This window comes from Acomys minous (genome assembly GCF_964271855.1).
Source record: "Acomys minous genome assembly, chromosome: 18".
In the NCBI taxonomy this organism is placed as follows: domain Eukaryota; kingdom Metazoa; phylum Chordata; class Mammalia; order Rodentia; family Muridae; genus Acomys; species Acomys minous.
The window spans coordinates 13,839,437-13,858,173 of NC_140501.1; positions in this window are offsets into that span (position 1 = coordinate 13,839,437).

The window sequence follows — 18,737 nt, forward strand, 5'->3', positions numbered from 1 at the left end:
ATAATCAAGTTTGAAGGCATAGTGAGCAAGCTTTACTAAGTTTGATATATACATACAAATGCAATAGACCTAACTGACTCTACTTTCAGTAGAAAAGCAATGTTGCCATTGCTTAATATGACTCAAATCATAGCCATCATAGTTATGATGAGAGGCCATCACAGAAAATTAGGGTTCCAGTTGCATTGCCATTAGTTGGAAATAAGCAAACAGGTGAAGACCATTTTGCATATTTTTCATAATATACAGAATTTGAGTTATTAGACTTAAACTCCTAGATTTAAATGTTGGAAATTTATAAGTGACATTCAATGCCAGATCTTGAATTAACTGAAAGAGATACAGTCATAGAATTTATAAAATTTGATTACATAGAAATAATGATCATAAATCAGAAATCTCATTTGATATATTTCTTGATTAGAAGTTTTAAGAAAAATTAATGCAAACAGCTATACAGAGTTCTTCATTCTTGACTATTACACCATGAAATTGAGAATTTGTATATACGGAAATTAGTGCTGTAGGCAGTATTAGCACCAACTGAAGGGTTTTCTTTTGAAGAATATATGTTCCTCAAAAACTGTATGAAAGTTCAATCTTATAAATATGTAATATCCTAGAAATATTGAACAATGGGACAAGATATTCTGTAGTAACTGAAATCTAAAATCTAATAAAAGCATACAAAATTTTTTTCTTTATTTGCATATTAGAGTTGGATTCTGTTATTGTTGTTTCTTTGTTGGCATTGTATTTTAGCTACTACAACCCAGAATTTTTGGCATCTTACTGTAGTTTCCAAACTATTAATGTAGAAATGCTAAGATGCATTTTTCTGAAAAACATGGATTTCTGTGATCAGAACATTGCCTTAGCCTCCTAGCAATTATAAAGATATATTTGCTGTAAGTCAGAAGAATTATCATTGTGATACATGCATTGGGAAACCAGGTGCAGAATAAACATCAGACATGACTGTCAAGTAATATAAAATAGGACTACAATTAGCTATTACAAGAGAGCTTTTAGGGACACTTTCCAAATAGAAACTGAGTGCCTTGAATAACTTAATTAACTTCCTGTAGGATCAAATCCATCACTGTTAAGTACCTGTCACATATAAGTATTGCCCATAGTGTGGTTCAATAAATGTTTTGTATTAATGTTGAAATTATTTATGTCTCTGTAAAACAATACCCTGGGAAATAAATTATTTTCTATATTAAGAGGGAACTTTTGTAATTGAACAAGCAACTGCTATGATATTAAACAAAACTAGTATTGAAACCATGCAATGTGGGAATATATTAGATGGTTTATTAGAGGTTAGTAATATATAAGACTATTTTTCTGGGACACTGTTGTCATCTTCATATATCAATTTGATGTGGAAGTTTAAGTCACATCCCATAAATGTCTACATCATCATTATATGCCAGGTGGAAGCAAACCTTGAAAAATCATTGAGTAGTTATTTCAGTCAGTGACTATTATTTTCATTTATTTTATTAATCCATACAAGAAGATTCAGATTTCAGTCATGTTCACAAGTTATGTGTCCATGTAGGTGTTAACACCTTATCTTTCAAGAAGAGAGATGTTAATTAGTACTCTAAAACTAAAGATGCAGAAGCATCACAATAGTATCACTGGCCCCAGATACTTGTCTCTAAGCTTCATACTCTCAAACAGAAGTTGAATGAAAATAAAATGGGAGATAGTGTCTTTGAATTTAAATGAGTGTGCAGGTCTACTCTTACAGATGATTTCTTATATTAATAACATACTGAAAAGCTATGCCTACTTTCAAGAAAGTAAAATTTAAATTCAGGAGTTATTGAAAGTAAGTCATGATGTCATGGGGTCTCATAGTTTAGAAGCATCTTTCCAATCATGTTCTCAATGCAGTATCTTCAGGATCTAAACGGTTTTCTACCTTGATTGGCCATAACCTTAGCCCCATAAATTGCCTAGTCCCTTCATCCAATGCACTGTCCCAAACCAGCCACTCTGCCTTTCCTAACCCCAAGCACTTGGCTTTCTCAGGTCCTTTTCCTGTCTTGCCCTCACATGTGACCTCATCACAACTACTTCTACCTTCTATATTCACATAGAAAAAAATACTAGAAAAAAGAAGTATACATTCCCAGATCTCATTGAAAAATACAGACAATATAAAAGATCAACCCAGTATCTAGCCTCCCCAAAAAGTCTTGTAGAAATGGTTGCAAAAGAGAACTGAAGAGATTAATACGAAGTTTGAAAGAAAAAGCAAAACAAAAATTCATCAAATAATTAAAATAGTTTAAATAATACACAGTTCAAAAAGCATAAAGAGAATAAATTACTGTTACTGGGTGATACCCAAGAAAACACCAACATAACACTAATAAAAATGATTAGGATAACCAAGGATTTGAGAACATAATTCAGTACAGAGACAGAAACTTTGAAGAAAAGTCAAACTGATATGGAGATTGAATTGAAAATCCCAATAACTCAACTAAAATTCTCAAAGCAAACTCTTACAAGTAGGATGTATTAAGCAGAAGACATACAAACAGGACTGGTAGATGAAATAGGGGATCTAATCAAAATAATCAAAAATAAAAGATTTTTAAAATACAGAACACATAAAGTAAATATGTAATATTATGAAAAGACTAAATATTCAAAATACAGAAACAGATGAGTCATAATTGGAAGAAAATGTATGGACCGTCAGTGGAAGTCAGAAGAAAATGATCTTAAACTATGAAAGTTGCACATACACAGACATGGCAAACACAAAGAGACAAATGGTATATCATAGTTAAAACACTAATTATACAGAACCAAGTAAGAATATAAAAATCTACAAGAGCAAGTATCAATTGATGTTTAATGGAAATGCTGAAATCGAGAAAAGCCTGGTATAATGCATTTCAATTGCTTTTTAAAAATTTTATAAATTTATTCAGATTACAACTAAATTGTTATCCATCACTTGTATCCTCCCATTCCTCTCTCCCTCCTGCTTTCACCCTATTTCCTTCCCCCATCCCCAGGTCTAAGACCGAAGGGGAACTCCTCCCCCACTATATGGTCATAGGTTATCAATCTCATCTTGGAGCCTGCTTATTCTTTCTTTAATGCCATCAGGGTTCCCCACCAAGGAGTGGTTGTCAAATATGGGGCATCAGAATTCATGTCAGAGTCAGCCCTCACTCTCCACATAACTGTGGAGAATGTTCTGTCCATTGGGTAGATCAGAGTAGAGGGTAGGGTTTCGATGTTTACTACTTGTATTGTCCTTGGTTAGTACAATAATGAACTCAGCAAGGAGCCTAGCATAACTCTCCTCTGAGAGGTTCTACCAGGCTGCAGATTCAAAGCAGATGCTGAGACTTGCAGGCAAATATGGGGCAGAGCTCAGGGAGCCTTGTTGGTGCCTGAACTCTCCTTTGCTCGGCTTGGCTTGCTTCATTGTACATGTTGAAATAATAAAGCCTCCTTTTATTTTGAATGGAGTGCTTTGCCAGTCATTTCTTATATTAATGTATTTACAGACTGTTTTTGGGTACTACTGTGTGTTCATAAAGAACATCTGAAAAATTTAAATTTTCTTAAATTGGATATTTTGACACATTTTGCTTATCATTAACTTGAGATGACTAAATTTTTTATAGTGCTTTTAAGTTTGTGACATACTTTTGGTATGTTGTGTTGTAGGAGCTTATAAGAATTTTTTTCTAAGAATTTCAAAAGTAAATCCAAGGCAAGATGAAGTCTACTCATTAGTTATACATAGTAGATGACACAGTTTCTTTATATTAACAAAGTCATAATGTAGAAATAATGTATAAACCTAAGACCCAAATACATTTAATCATATCACATCCTATCAGATTTTGCCTTCTCATACTTATGATACATTTAAGCATATGTCAACATAATAAGATTATTGATCAAATGCAGTATCAGTCATAATCCATGTATATATGGAGAACTTTTTAGGCAAACATTAATAAAAGATCGTTGACATACCATTCGTTTCTTTTGTTTGGTGAGCCAATAACATGAATTCTGGTTTTCTCTTAGGAGAACAACTGATAAAATATTTAGAAACATGAAGACATTATTTTATTCAAGTTATTTGGAAACTTTAAAAGCAATAGATCTATAAATGGAACACAATTAACATATTTATAAATATTTCATATGAAGTTTAAAAACCAAAAGTAACACAAATAGAAGATAATATAAAATCATTGCATAATAAAAACAGGAACAGTCATAGGGGAGGGGAATAAGGGGGAAATGGGAGGGAGGGAAGAATGGGAGGATACAAGGGATGGGATAACCATTGAGATGTAACAAGAATAAATTAATAAAGGAAAAAAATTAAAAAAAATATCTTTTTTGCTTTTGTCATTTGTCAATTTACTTTGAGTTTCATGACATGGCATTAACAGTTTGAACAGCATGGAACAAATAAAATGTATGTCAGTTTGGATGTGCTTAATGCTACGTCTTATTTTTAACTTTTATTTTATTTTTTACATATATATTTATATTATTAAACCTATATACAATAAACTACCCACAGCAAGAAAACCACAAAACAATCAGTAATTATATAAATGTTACATTCTTAGTGTTTTGGATATTTGTACTTGACAGCCTGAAGAAAACAGCTGTCCTATCATAGTGTGTCTAAAATTCAGAATCTAAATCAATCTCTACCATATCTCTTCATTTTCACCTTAGAAGATCTACCTAGACCTAAAAAACATCTTAACCCCTAATCAACTAAGCTTCATTGTAAAATTAAACTTGAACAAGCATTTTATTTTATGATCCTTAGTGGGCTTTAAAGGTACTAGGACTAGAGTAACTGAGATCCTGCCCAGCACAGTGCTTACAGATTAAAAATAAATAATAGTGTTTCTGTGTCAGTTATTGGGGAACTAGATGGATAGAGAAACTGCTGCCATAATAGTTTACTGCATTTTTTTAATATAGAAAGAATAATTTGTCTTTCTACAACACTTGACCTTCATGATTCAATTATCAAATACTGATGAACAAGATTTACAAATTCCTAACTATATTCACTACTATTCTGTCATTGTGATAAATATCACCGCCAAAACCAAATTTAAAAACGGTTTCTTTTTGCGTATACTTCAAGAGAGAAAGAAACCCTTTACTGGATAAGAAGGTATGATAGAATGGTAGGGGCAGGAAGTAGGCTAATCATTTTACAATTGATACACAGAGAGCAGAAAGATCAATAAAGAAATCAGGTGAGGCTATACATCCTCAAAACTCACCCCAGGAGACATACATTTTTAAATATTACTGTACATCCTAAAGTTTCTGTAAACCTTACCTCAATCCAAACAATGCCATTCACTGTGGACCAAGTGCTATGAGGCTATGAGGTGCATTTATTAACTTTTTAAAATAATTTGTTTATTTTATTACACATGTATAAAACAAACTACATACATCAGGGAGAACCATGTGACAATCATGAGAGTAATGAGTTCTGTACATGTTATATTCATAGTGACTTGTCCATATGCATTCATCCCGTTTGAAGTAAGTGTCTTTCCTGTCTTCTTGGGTCTAAATTTCTGAATGAAATTTAATATCTATCCTATCTCAACTCTAGTAGCTTAACTTCTTTATCTTGATCTAAAATGATCTTATCCCCTAACCAACTAAACTTGGTTGTAAAAGTATACTATCTTGTCCTCAATGGCCTTCAGAGACTTGAGAAGGAATAAAACTTAAATTCCTGAGTGAACTAGCAATGAAGGTTAGCTGCTTTAAAAATGTACAAATTGACTTAAGACTGTTTACTGCCTTAGCAGTCACCCAATGCACTTTATACATTGCTGTTTACTCACTTGATCTACAAATGCTTATTCTCATCGGGAGGTGGTCATAACTCATTATTCGTCTTATACAGAGAAAAATTAGGGGAAATGCAGAAACGTCTCTCTTTCTTTTATCTTGAATACATAGGCAAGGAGATGGGAGCTGAAAAGAAAGAAAGGGAGATTTAGGGATATAGAAGGAGGATAGAACAAAAGCTACATGATTAAACCTCCTCCTTAACTACAAGGCCTTAATTGTTACTTATAATGAAGGGTATGTATAAGTCATTGCTATAGAATTTAGTATATTGATACAAAACATAGGCATGTAAAATACTCAGCAGATTTTAAAACAAGAATATATATCCTAAGTTTAGCAGATAGATATGACTCTATTGATAAATATGGTAAATAGTTGAATAAGGTCTTCAAAAGCCTCAAAGACACACAGAATATGGCATTTAATGTTGTTCTTACAACAAGACAAGTTAACTCCTGACAACACCCAGTTGACCTCAAAGAAGATGATGAGCATCAAAGAACTTCCTTATAGACATGGCTTCAAAGGTGCAAACCAGCCACTGGGCAAAATGTCCTCGTTCCTGCCACAAACAGACTCTGCCTAAAAATGGGCAACTTAGATGCAGGCAGAGTCGACGGCTGCACTCTGCCAAGTCAGGATAAGCAAGTCTTCAATAGTTTCTGCCCTATGAACAAGTCTGGCAGAGATATTAGGCCAGAAAGCGGAAGATGAGCCTCCAATGATAAAAAGTGTATTGAGGTGCATTTCTCCCTTGATACATAACACTCTGCCCTTGACGCCTGTTGACCCATACGAAATGTAGATAGTTTAGCTGCAAATATTTCCATAGTCTTTAACCAGTGTGCAAAAGTCCAAAGTCTCTCCTGAGACTCAAAGAAATCTTTTACTGTGATCTCATTTAATAAGAAACCACAACAACTACAAACCATTTCTAGATGATTTGTTGCGTGCATCATGGATTTCTTTTTTGGTCTGTCCCCACTTTACATCCCTCTTTGGCAGATTTCTCAATGGTTAGGCATCCCCAGTAGAGTAGAGTCACTACAACAATCCATGCTTTACTTTCACATCTTTATGCAAATGCTTTTCAGAGCCTCCTAGCAGAGCCTGTGACCCTTTTATGCATATCCTGCTCTCATTTGCTCTCTGAAACCATTGAACATTTTTGCATCTAAAGCCAGTGCCCATGACAATTACAGTGCCTAGTTCTGCTGACTGCTTGGATATACAATTGGCTCCTTCATGCACATCAACAGCAACTCTTGCTTGCAGTTGATTTGTAGAAGGAAGAAACTTCTTTGGGTTTTTATTTTCACAAGTTAAAGGTACAGTTGGGTGGATTCCTTCTCTCAGGATACAGTTCCTATTCTTCTGATGCCAAACAGGTGCTTTTTCTTTAGTAGTGCTAATGTCATAACAATTATGGCCTACTTATCACAGGATCTTTCCAACAGATGCTCTCACTCCACTGTATAACTGAGTATTTGATGTTGAAACATAGTAAGTAAAACATTATTTGAGTCTACTAGCTGCAGGACCCCTCTCTCATCCAACACGAATAAAATGGGTACTTATATTTATATTTGTGGCCCTGAGATATATTTTCTTAAAGAACCTCTAGGTTTTGCAAACAGCATTCCCTAATCTGGTTCTGCCTTCATATCCTTAATGAGAGTTTAAACATAACAACAACTGTGTGTTCCTTTTAGTTTGAATATTTTACAATTTATTCCTCTTTGGAAATAAGTATTTTCATAGAATTGGCCTAGAATAACTGGGTAAAATGTGGGAATTAGGAATGTTAAATTTAAGGAACCACTCGCTGACTGAAATCATATATGTCCCTCTTTCTTCTCTGTCTCATTCTTTTTCCCTGTTAATCTCTGTCTGTTTCTATCTCTCTCCATCTCTCTCTGTCTCTGTGTATGTGTGTCTCTGTATATCTGTCTGTCTCATATACATTCTCTGTTTCTCTGTGTTTTCAATAAATTTTTTATAAAAAAGGATTCTTTGCAAAAAATTTGCATGAAAATGTTGTTCAATACCTTGCTGCTTTAGCCCTTTTGCATTGAATTCATGTTGATATAGGCTAGCTTCTATTAGTTTGAAAAAGTTAATTATATAAAATGTATTAAATATATTTTGAGGTGAAAGGCCAAAGAAATTATCTATTCCAGCCTCTTTCTTTTATGGATAGGAGAATGAATCACATAGGAGAAAGTAATTTACCTAAGGTCAAAGACTAGCTCAGCACAGAATTACAATCATTAAACTCTCATAATACACTATGTCACTTGCCTATTTGAAGGGTACTTTTAAAAAACAGTTTATGAAACTTGTCATTATATTGACTCTGGTGATGTTTTTGAAGTCATTGTTCACAGCATACCACTTATCCTTTTTATGAGTAAGTACAAAAGATACTTGCCTTGGTCTTAGAATACAAACAGTTGGTATTGAGCAGGTTTTGATTTTGTTTTGCTTTTCTTTGTAATGTTCATTTTCTTATTGAATGTTTTTAGTAACCATTACAACTATCACTGACGGATAGGAAGCACTCTCAAAGACAAAAAGCATACAAAAATTTAAGATGTGTGTCCTTTCCAGAAAGTATGTTCTAATCATTATTTAGTATCATTGTGAACTTATTTAATTTATTCACCTCATATTAGTATATGCATCTATATTTTGCTGTAGTGTTGCTATTTATTTCAATTGATTCTTAACAGTATACTGCAATGACATCCCATAAGATTTGTGTGTTTTATCCTGTTTTTAATGTAAGTTTTATATATTAAAACAGCAAATTATTAAAACAAGCTATATTGATAAATGTAAGTTGAAGAATTAAAAGATATGAGAAAGAGGATATCAGAATTTATTCTTCTTGTCAATCAATTTAATAAAGGGAATAAGTTATTAATTGAGTCTTTAAAATGTTTTAGATTCTGTTATATAGTTTGTATAAACTTCCTCTTTCTAAATTGCATATTCTCTAAAACTACAACTTATATTAAAGAAAAAGAAACTGAGCACAGATGAGCCTATCTACTGTTCTATATTTATAGAGCAAGGATTATACATGTAGCTCTTGATAGCATTCACTTTTGTTATCACAGAAGGTACTGTGTGCCATTCTTCTCAGTTATGTAGTCACTGGTGAGCCACATGATTCCTTGGGTAGTAGTGGGTCTACTTGACCTCAGTGGGAAAAAAATCAAAATCATAAAAACAATAGCATCAAAGCATGTAGGGACATGGTGAAATAAAGTGGAGGCTGGGTTTGCTAGTGAAGGAAGGATTAAAAGAAGAGTGGGAGTGCCTACATTATGTGCCTGAATGAAACTATGAGAAATAAATGATCTTTTAATGATTCTAAAGGGGACCAGAAAAAGATACTTTAAACCTATTATACCACCCTCTAATGGGGATGCTAAATTTAAGGAACCACTCGCTGTTCCTTAGCAAGGAGCTGTCTTCTATCTAAGTCCACATGAGCTGTATAATGAGGCACTCTAGTTCAAAAACATGAAGCATCCCCTAAAAATCAAAACATATTAAAATGTTATAGTAATATAAAACAGTTTTAAATTATGCTTAAAATTGTCATGTGGTATTTAAGTTACATGTCTATATCTGAATATAATTTGAAGTAGAAGAAGAGAACTTTTAAGTTGTGTACATTAGCCACTTCAGAGACTCACTAGGCCTTAGTGTGTAAACCTCAGTATTGTTTCAATATAATTTGAAGATAAATAATTCATCAAGGTGTCTGAATTTTTTTTGCAATTTTGCAGAACAGTTCAGTAAATTGAAATTCAGAGAAGTGATAAACATTATAAACACTGAAACTGAAACCCAGTCTCATCATTCATTCATTGAGTGACTTATTCATTTTAATTATACCTTTTCTTAGTCCATTCCAATACTTGCTCCTAAAAAATCACAAATATAATACCTCTACACTTTTAGCTTGTATTCATCATGCTTGGTATAAATTCATTTTAACAGTAACTTTCCAAATTTTAAAAAAATCTCTTTCCCGTTTTACTTAAAATATATTATTTTCTCATTTAATATATGTTGAGTACCTCTCCTCTATTAATCATTCTTCCCCCACCCCCTCCCATGCTTTCTATCTTTCATTTAAAACATCTGACTTTTAAGAGATAAGAAAAAACATAACAAAATAAAATAATATAGGATAAACCAAAAACTATCACATTGCAATTGGATAAGGAAAATCAACAGAAAGAAAAGAACTCCAAGATAAGGAGGAAAATCAGAAAGCCATTTGTTCACACACTCAGAAATCCCAGAAAAATGCTAAACTGAATAAACAATAAATTGCTTTAATATACATGCAAAGGACCTGGTGAAGGCCAATGTAGGCCCTCTACATGTTGCTTCCATCTCTATGAGTTTATATGATATTTGCTCCATTGATTCAGAGGGCCTTGTTCTCCTGGTGTCCTCTATCCCTTCTGGCTCTTATAAAGGTTGTTTCAGTTATTTCTAAAATACTGTGATAAAACAACATTCCAGAGAAAACTTATAGGGGCGATAGTTTTGGGGATTATAATTTCAGAGGCTGAGTTCTTGTCTATCATGGCAGATAGCTTGAGACCACAAGGTAAGCACGGCACTGGGGCGGTAGCCACAATCAGGAAGCAAAAAGAGAGCTTAATAGAAATGTTATAGCCTTTGGAAACTCTTTCAAAGCCCACACTAGTGGGCTTCCTCCATCAAAGTCACACCTTCCAATCCTACACTAATTGTTCCACAAACTGAGTACCAAGCCTAGACATATAAATGAGTCAATTGAGCCATTCTCAATTGAAACACAAGAGTAAGATCCTCTGAGAGGTTTCATAAAGAATTTTTTGAATGGCCCAAATTGTATGATTTATGATGTCTGAGCAGGTAGACATTTATTTCTATGTTTATTAGAGTTCCAAAACTTCTATTCAGATTGTCATGAGTAACAGATTTATTATTCAAGCCTATCAAAAATGTGACTCACTACCTATAACGTAAACTGCTCTTCCAGTAGGATCTAAGTTTATTAAATCTCCTTTCATGTGTTTGTGTGTGTGGAGCTGCTTGAGAGTACAATAAAACTTCAAGATAAAGACAAAATTTTGATTATATGAGACTCTTGGGGCCCTGGAGAGTGAAGAGGGTGGAGAACATTTCTATACATCCACAAAAACTTCCACCCAATGCTTATCCTACCTACATGATGTGCAGGGATAAAGATAGAAGAGGTAGAGCAGAGACTGATGAAATGTACAAGCAATCCCTGGCCCAAGCCAAGACCTACCCTACGGAAGAAAGCCAACTCCTGACACTATTAACAGTACTCTGCTATGCTTACAGACAGGATCCTATCAGACTTGTCCTCTGAGAGGCTCCACCCAGCAGCAGTTCAAAACAGATGTTGAGACTCACAGCTAAACATTTGGCTAAGCCTAGGAAATCTAGTGGAAAAATGGGGAAAAGAAAAAAAAAAAAAGGACCCAGAGGTGACAAGAGCTCCACAAGAAGGCCAACAGAGCCAACTAGCGAAGGCCCAGAGGAGCTTCTGGATTCTTAAGCACTAACCAAGGACCATGCATGGACTAGACCTAGTTCCTCTATATAGATGTAGGCCATGGGCAGCTCTGGCCTCACATGGGTCCTCTAGCAAGGGGAGCAGGGGCTGTCCTGACATGGACTCAGTTGCCTGCTTTTTGATCACTTCCCCCTAGAAAGGTCTTGCCAGACCTCAAGGGAAAAGAACAGTCATGATGTAACTTGATGTACTAGGGTGAGTGGATAAGAGCCTCCCTTTTCTGAGGAATATGGGAAGAGAAATGGGGAAAGTAGGGTGAGACTAGCAATAGAGAAAGGAATAGGATACTACCAGGATGTAAAGTGAATAAATAAATACATTTTAAAAAATAAAATAATAAAAATGTTGTCATGATATATTCTCATTCTCAAGGGATATTTTTACAAAACAATGATTTCCCCATTATTATAGCCTTTGAGATAGAGAATAGGAATGAGTACGTATTAATAACTACTTTTGAACATCTTATGCAATATGTTATATGGAAAGTTCAGTTCATCTCTTTAAGTCATAAGAGTGGTCTTTATGATTATAAATATGCAGCCAGTCATCATAACCAGAGGTATACAAAATAATTTAGTAAGTGCCAATTACCTTACTGAAAATTATTGTTACTTATCAGAAACAATGGGTAAATTATATATATATATATATATATATATATATATATATATATATATATATACACTTATAAATTCCTAAATGACTGAATGATTTATTAGTTCATTCAAAACACATTTTCAAATTTTCTGTGTCATAAATACCAATACCATATGTTTTGCTAACTGCGTGCCTATAAATCATCATAAGGAACTTTTCATTCCTTCAAATTATAAGCTGAAGTTATAACAATAATTTTAAAAACAATATTCACAAATATTAATGTGTAGAAATACCTGGGTAATGAGAAGAAAGAAATAGTACCTAATAGCAAAAATCATAATTATATATCCTCAATAGATTCAACAAAAACATCATATTTTTATTTAATTAAAAACAGTTATGAGATATTTATGGAATATTTAGTTATTTTCCAAGTTGGAGGTAAAGCTTGGAGTCTCCACACACTCCCAATTACTGCACAGGCAGGCTACGACTGGAAGATAATTAATCTGAGATGACATTGTTTAACATAACAAAGTTTTTTAAAGACTAAGTTTTAGATAGTGTTGTTTTATGTTTTTTTTTACTTTCAAATAATGATCATTTCAATTGTTACACAAATATCATAAGATTAATTGAGGATTTATTAATTTCTGATGTCATTTTTCTGTTATGTCTACCTATTATTCTATACTAGTAGTAATTGAATTCAGAAAGTTAATTTAGTTCAGATATAATTTGTCAAATAACAACACAGAAGAGATTTAGTAAAAGCTACAGCTGAAACAGGTCATGCAGAAGGCAAACTGTTGATTTATGTATCATAAACTGACATAGATAGGAAAGAAGCTATAATCATTCAAGCCTTTAGAAGGATGAGATATTATCTGCTATGGTTTTGCTTGGCATTTTTTTCCAGTTATATTTTTTTTCTCACTTGGGAAAATTGGCTAAAACCTATCAGTCATAACTGAATTTAAGAAAAACTGAAGTAACTTTAGAGGAAAATGATCTTGATAATCTGCTGTGTTTTTAAATCAATAGCCCAAGTCTACAAATTGTTATTTCAACTATAAAATATACATTCTTAGATAGCAGTGAGCCAGCAGAGCCAGGAGAGGTGAACTGTTACAGGACCCAACTACTATCTTCCTCACTTCTTACAAGACCTATGTCTGGCAGAAGCCACATTCAGCTTATACCTTTGTCTGCTGCTTGTTCCACCTTCCTGACCCTCCTGGAACACAGCCAGAAGAGAGATGGCACATACAGCAGAGGTGAGCTGCTTTTAGGACTCAAGCCCCATCATACTCCACCACAAGAAGGCATGTGTCTGGCCTAAGCAAAAATCAGCTTAGAGCCTTCTCTGCTGCTGACTTCTGATCTGCCAGGAGTATCTGAGACAGGCCAACAGAGGGACCACAGTGATTGTTAATACCAGAGACAACCAGATGGCTAGAGATTAGCATAAGAACACAAGCAACAAACTAGCGCACCACCTGGAACCAGTTATCCTACCACACCGGAAGCACAAGAAAATGATCATAGATCTGAGGTTATGAAGATGATAGAGGCCTTAAAGCAGGAAAATAAATCTGTCAAAGAAATATAGGAGAATATATTCACACAGATGAAGGAATTGAAAAAATCTTTAAAGAAAGTCAAGAAAATACAATCATACATGAGAAGGAAATGAGTAAAACTGCTCAAACTCTAAAAATGGAAATAGAAGAAATAAAAACACAAGTATCACCAACAAAATATAAGAGATGGAAAGAGAATATCTGATGTAGAAGATACAATTGAAGAAAACAATGCATCACTCAAAGAAAATGTTAAGGCTAACAAGTTCCTGACACAAATGTCCAAGAAATTTTTTACACTATGAAAAGGCCAGATATAAGAATAATAGGAACAGAAGAAAGAGAAGACTCCAAGCTCCAAGGCCCAGAAAATATTTTTAATGAAATCACAGAAGAAAACATTCCAACCTAAAGAAAAAGACACCTATAAACATGAAAGAAGCTTAAAGAGCACCAATTAGTTTTGATCAGAAAAAAATACTCCTACCACACAATAATCAAAACACTGAATGTGCAGACAAAGAATACTAAAAGATACAAGGGAAAGATCAGGTCACATAAAGGCATACCTATCATAATTACACCAGAATTCTCAATGAGACTGTGAGAGCAAAAAGTCCTGGGAAGATGCCATATAAATCCTAAGAGACCACTTATGTCAGCCCAGTCTACTATACCCAGAAAAACTTTTAATCTCCATAGATGGAGTAAACAAAATATTCTGGGGAAAAGGTGTTTAAATAGTACCTATTCACAAATACAGGTCTACAGAAGATCCTAGAGGACAAACTCCAATCCAAGGAGGCTAACTACATCCAGGCAAATAGGTGAAATAAATTACCGCACATCTGCAGAAGCAAAAGAAAGTTAGTTTTCTGTCTTTCTGTCTGCCTCTCTCCCTCTTTTTCTCTCTTTCCCTCCCACCACCAACATAAAAATAAAAAGAATTAACAAGCATTGGTCATTAATATTACTCAACATCAATGGCTTCCATTCATCAATAAAAAGACATAGGCTAACAGAATGGATGCAAAATTAGGACCCATCACTCTACTGCATACAAGAAACACACATAAGCAGCAAAGATAGATATTTCCTCAAAGTAAAGTGCTGGAATATGTTTTCCAAGCACAAAGACCCAAGAAGCAAGCTGGATTACCCATCCTAGTATCTAATAAAATAGACTTTATACCAAAGTTAATCAAAAGAGATGGTGGAGGACACTTCACACACATCAAACAAAAAATCCACCAACATGATGTTTCAATTCTGAACATTTGTACCACTAGCACAAGGGTACCCATATTTGCAAAACAGGCATCACTAAAACTTAAATCACACACATAAAAGCCAACATTCTTCTGCTTCATAAGTGTTCTGCATTAGTGTAGTACAGTGAAATCTTTACTGTTCACAAGATGTAATGCTATAGTTCATCACAAACAGGGTTGTGGGGAGGCATGCAAAACCTAACATTGACAATTTGAAACAGAAGTAGAATGAGCAAATTTTATTTTGTTCATTGTTGTTGGTTTAAAATAATTCCCCCTTGTGATTATTGTGAGCACCTTGCTTTGTGGTCACTGTAGCAATAGCGAGGTAGGGGGGAAAAACGAAGTAATATCTACATGTCCCTGGCATTTATTCAGAGCAGTGTGCAGAATGTAATTTTCTTTTGTAAGAGACATTTTATGATTTTAAAAATAAATGTAGTGAATCTAATTTTGGTGATCCTTCTTAAAAGAATTTTCAAAGTGTGGTTGAATTTTTCGTCTCACCAAAAAATAAACACTAAGTTTAATTTTCAGCACCTGCTATGTTGGACATAAGTGCACCTCTTGGATACAGACAATATGCGTTGACAAATTCCGTTTGGGTGATTTCTTAATGGATGGAAATACTTGGCATGAATAAGCTTTTATCACAAATTCATGCTTATAAAAATTTTTTTTTTCTTTTGCAAATGTTTACCACCACTTTTCAACATTTTTTTGGTAGTTGTGGAGAACCATGGTGGGGAGCAACAAAACAGGAGTTAAGCATCTTAAGTATATGTCAGAAGCCTGACAGGCAGTGAGCTTATTAACTGGAATAACACTTGGGTATTGAAGTGGTTGATGGCATTTCTATTGATAGCTCAAAATCCACACCTAAATAAAACTTCCGTGATGATCAAAAGAAGAAACAAAAAAAAAAAAAAAAAAAAAGAGGACGAAACAAAGGAACAAAGAAAGAAAAAATAAAGAAAATAAATAACCCCTTGAATCTTAACAGACCACCATGAATTAAAGCTGGACCTCAACAACAACAGAAACAACAAAAAGCCTACAAACTCATAGAAACTGAGCAACTCATTACTCAATGACATCTGGATAAGGAGTGAAATTAAAAACTTCCTAGAATTCAATGAAACTGAAGGCACAACATACCCAAACTTATGGGACACAACGAAAGCAGTGCAAAAAGAAACATTCATAGCACTAAGCTCCTTCATAAAGAAATTGGAGATCTTCAATACCAGCTACTTAATAGCACACCTACAAAGCTCTAGAACAAAATAAGCAAACACACCTAAGAGAAGCAGACAACTAAAAATTCTCAAATCAGGACTGAAATTAATCAGTTAGAAACAAAGAAAACAATTTAAAGAATCAACCAAACCAAGTCCTGGTTCTTTGAGAAAATAAAGAAGATAGACTAGCTAAAAGGCAGAGGGAGAGTATCCAAATTTAAAAAATCAGAAATGAAAAAGGAACAATACAATAGATACTGAGGAGATCTTTTAAAAAAAATAAATCTTACTTCAAAAGTCTGTATTCTACACAACTGGAAAATCTAAAGGAAATGGATGATATTCTTGATAGACAACATCAAATTAAATAAAGAGAAACTCAACAAATTGCACTAAATTAATGAACAAGACAAGGTAGCCCATCTTATATTTCTGCAATATGGTACTTGAAGTTCCACCTAAAGCAATATGACAACTGAAGGAGATCAAAGGATACAAATTGGAAAGGAGAAGTAAAAGTATTGCTTTTTCCAGATGATATGATAATATACATAATTGACCCAAAAAATTCCACCAGAGAATTCTGACAACTGAAAATCACCTGAGTAAAGTGGCTGGATGCAAGATTAATTAAAAATTAGTAGCCACCCTGTATACAAAGGACAAATGGTCTAAGAAATAAATAAGGGAAACTAGATCTGTCAGAGTACACACAAATAATATAAAGTATCTTGGTGTAACACTAACCAAGCAAGTCAAAGACCTGTATGAAAAGAACTTCAAATCTCTGAAGAAAGAAATTCAAGAAGATATCAGAATATGCAAAGATATTCTATTCGCTTGGATCAGTAGTAAAATAATGCCACCTTACCAAAAGGAATATACAGATTCAATGCAATCATCATCAAAATATCAACAGAATTCTTTAAGGACCTTGAGAAGAACAATTGTAAATTTCATATGGAAAAACAAACAAACAAACAAAAACCCAGAATAGCTAAAACAATATAATACAATTGAAGATCTCCTGGAGATATCTCCGTACCTGAATTCAAACTACACTATAGAGAAATAGAAGTAAAAACTGCGTGAGGCTGGCTTAGAAATAGACTGGTTGACCAATGGAATGAAATTGAAGACCAAGAAACAAACCAACACAGCTAGGGACATTTGATTTTTAACAACATAGCCAAAACTACACATTGGAAAAAAGAGAGCATCTTCAACAAATGATGCTGGTCTAACTGGCTGTGTACATGTAGAAAAATGCAAATATATTCATATTTATCACCCTGGACAAAATGTAAGTCTAAGTTCACCAAAGACCTCAACATAACATCAGATACTCTAAATTTAGTAGGTGAGACACTGGGGAAGATCCTTGAACTCAGTGGCCCAGGAAGAAAGTTCCTGAACACAACACTACCAACTTAGGATATAGATCAACAATTAATAAATGGGACCTCTTGAAACTGAAATGATCCATAAAGCAAAGGTCATTGTTAACAGAACAAAACAACAGTCTGTAGACTGGGGAAAATATTCACCAATTTTACATCCAACAACTATTCAAAATATATAAGTACTCAAAACACTAAACAAGAGATAAAATAACACTATTAAAAAATGGGAAATGGGGCTAAACAGAGGATTCTTTAAAAAGGAATATATAATTCTGAGAAGAATTTAAAGAAATGATCAACATCCTTAATCATCAGGGTAATGGAAATCAAACCAACTTTGAGATTCCATTTTACACCTGTTACAATGGGTAAGACCACAGACTCAAGTGACAGCACATGCTGACAAGGATCTGAAGAAATGGTAACACCCCTCCATTGCTCTTTGGAATGCAAACTTGTAAAACCACTTTGAAAAACAGTCTGGTGCTTTCTCAGAAAATTGGGAATAGTGCTACCTTAAGACCCAGCTGTATCACTCCTGGGCATACACCCAAAACATGCTTCACCATATAAGAAACTATGTTCATAGCAGCTTCTTTCATAAATCCTGAAACTGGAAAAACCCAGATATGCCTCAGTCAAAGAAAAAATAAAGAAACTGTACATTGGTACATTACACAATGGAATACTATTCAGCTATAACAAACAAAGACATCATGAAATGTGCAGACAAATGGATGGGACTAGAAAAGATCATCTTGAGTTAACCCAAACCCAGAAAGACACACTTGGTATGTACATACATATAAGTGGACTTCAGCCATATAATAAAGTGTAGGCTCCTGGGAGAATATGAGGTGGACTCTGGCATGGACTCTTAATAGCAGGAGCCATAGTGTTTGAAGAGGACACCCTCTAACTAGATAAGACTCATAGTAGAGGGAGTGGAACACCAACACACCCACAAAAACATTGATCCAAAATTTCCTTTGTCTACAAGATGTTTAGGAATAAAGATAGCGCAGATAGAGCATGATTGAGGGAATGTTAAAACAATGTCTGGCCCAACCCAAGACCCACCCTGTGGGAGAAAGCCAATCTCTGTCATT